Genomic DNA, 2908 nt, shown 5'->3' with positions numbered 1-2908 from the left:
CCTTTTTTGCTTTTTCGTCCGTTTTGGCTCTAATCTCGCACTTTTCGCCCCCAATCGCTCCCGGATCATTCCTACACATAAAAACACCTCAAATTAATATAAATCAACACATTTTACATCCTAAATCCACGAAACAAAAGTAAAACATGAGGCGATATACATGTAAATATATAAACTTTAAGTTAAACATCAACATCCCACACTTAGACTCTTGCTCGTCCTCGGGCAATGGGACTATCCAATAAACGCCCAACTACATACAAGTCTCAACTATAGAGGAACAATTCAACTTTTAACCATACCCTCTACCCTTGACTATGATCAATACCGGCACACAAGCATGAACATACAAAATTTCACATTCTTCTCGTTTAAGCATGCCCAAGTATAACATTTCAATTCAATCAATTCCAATAACCTATTTGTCACCAACCAACCATAAAAGCTGACTTTTAAGCACTAAGTACCCTTAACTCACGTACTCGCCCAACAAGAAAGTTTACAACATTACCAATCATTCATGAGATCATGTGCCCTCACCAACAAACAAAAGAGTGAATATAGACTAGTCCACACACTCAAATATGCTTTTGAATATAAATTAAGGACATCACACAATTAAACAAAAATAGGCTCACTCTCACAAAGAATCTATATGCATCCCGTGGTCGTACCATAAGCTTTCCCGTAGTGTATATCTCTACTAATTTGAGCTAGCCAAATCTAGGATCAATAAGGACTTTAAGGTTGTAATGTAGGCTAAGGGACGGGTATGATACATTCAGAAATAGTGACTAACCCTCCTAAGCACTTTAATACACTACACTCGCAATTCAAGCACATATTCTTCTCAACCAATTCACTTGCCACAAACCATATGCAACATAGCCCTTACTTTCATTAAGCACTTCTATACTCCCACTAGCACAAATTATTAAGAATTGGAGGTGTGTATTTTTCTACGTACTTTCACTATCATTTTTTTCTTTTCTTCTTCTTTCCTGCAATTTTTCTTTTTTCTTTATCTCTCTCTCTTTTTCTTTTTTTTTTCTTCACACACTCCCTATATTAGAGTTCATCGGCTAGTGACTTTTGATTTCAACTTTAGTGCACCAACGGGCCCTTCCATGGTTCCACTCAAAAACTACTCCCCAAACCTCTCACTTTACTTCTTTTAGTGATTAAGTGCCTTAGGAGGTAAAGGTTCAACAATATCAAATTAAGAACAAAACAGGGGTATGGCTTGTAATGTGGGTTCCAAAAGAAAGGTCTATAGGCTCAAAGGGGCTAGCAACGGAAAATTTTATTTTTATGTGACAAGCACATCTATGACCAAGCAATAAACGCCTATGTCATCTCCTATATTAGCACAACTTACAATTCGCTTCGATTAACAAAAAGGGCAAGTTCTAGACTACACATGATAGCACAGAAGATCACAAATCCTTCCACACACATTGCACATGACTCAATCACGACGGTTCTGTTCAACTCTCAAGTCAAGCAAGCACACATATTTGAGAAAAATTAAGCAATATTGCACTATGTGGCATACAAGTCGAACAACTGAGAAAAAGCGTCACAAAATAGGCTATTTACTTTACTTAGACGTCACAATTCAAACCAAATACACGGGAAGATAGAATGTATGTCATAGCCTAATGTGCCAGCGTCAACCATGTCAGTATCTCAGAGCAACTCAGTTTCTTCCTTAACTACTCCTAAACCAAAAATAAAGTACCCGGTTCGAGCTACATCCTTGGAATAGAATCGGCACCCAAAGAAAAACCAAGGAATACTACCTAACTATCCTAAAAAAAATTTGGTATTTTTAATTGGACTTTATCCCTCAAGAAAATTGTTCAAAAGATCCATCGTCGGCAAAAGTCCGAGCTTTTTCAATTTTTTTTTCTTTTTTGTGTTTTTATATATTTTTTCATTTGTTTTTTTCTCTTCTCTAAAGCAACTAAACTAAACTAGACTAAATAAAAATAATAAAAGAAACATCTTAAAACTAATGACAGAAACAAAATGATACAAGATATACAACTACATCACAGGTAGTATACCTCCCACCCCACACTTAGTCTATGCATAGTCCTCGATGAATATAAAAATGTAAAATAGAGTAGGGTGAAAAGAAAACTCCCTGTCAGTCGGAGTCCTCCTCCACAGCGTTCCCTCCATCAACAACTCTGGGCACATCATCATCCGGTCCTAGAGGCACCAAAGCCATGGGCCCCGTAACATCTCACCAACCTCGTCCTCCGTGTCTGAGCCCTTGACAGAGTTTGCATCCTCGGATGAGTGAACGAGGCTGCCAGGTGCAATCCCCAAGATCTCCTTGGACATGCTCGACAAGTCACTGCGTAAATGCATATGCTCCTCGTCTGAAATACCAGCCCTGCTCGTGAGTAAATTCAAAGAGTTATAGAGGTACCTATTGAAGTTCTCGTCTCGTTCGTTCCTTGCGGCTGGAGTGAGCTTTGACGACGTCTCCAACAGAGATGTGATGTCAAAAATCCCTGATGGAGCCTCCACCACCTCATCATATCTTGGGTACTCCGGCACTCCTCAGAATAGCATATATTGTGTGAGTAACTTGCCGAAAAAGAACTTTTTAATCTACCGCCTAAATCTCGTGCGGTCCATCTCACCGAGCATAATCTCACCCACATTAATGGGTCTGCCAGTCATCAAAAAGAATATGACACACACTCTAGCTCGAGTGCAGTCGTTGCTGTGCTCCACTGGCATGAGTCTGGCTTGCACAAAATTATGCCACACTTTTGCAGTCTTGTTGAAATCAGAGCGAACCATGGAAAGGTGAATATCGCCTTGCTTCCTGGTCCACTTAGCATTTGAATCCACGCCACAAAGAGTGTGACGTATCAATGTGTATTTTGGG

The sequence above is a fragment of the Nicotiana attenuata genome, chromosome 5 (assembly GCF_001879085.1).
Source record: "Nicotiana attenuata strain UT chromosome 5, NIATTr2, whole genome shotgun sequence".
Taxonomy (NCBI): domain Eukaryota; kingdom Viridiplantae; phylum Streptophyta; class Magnoliopsida; order Solanales; family Solanaceae; genus Nicotiana; species Nicotiana attenuata.
The sequence above is the reverse complement of the archived record's forward strand: the minus strand, read 5'-3'. Positions refer to the sequence as shown.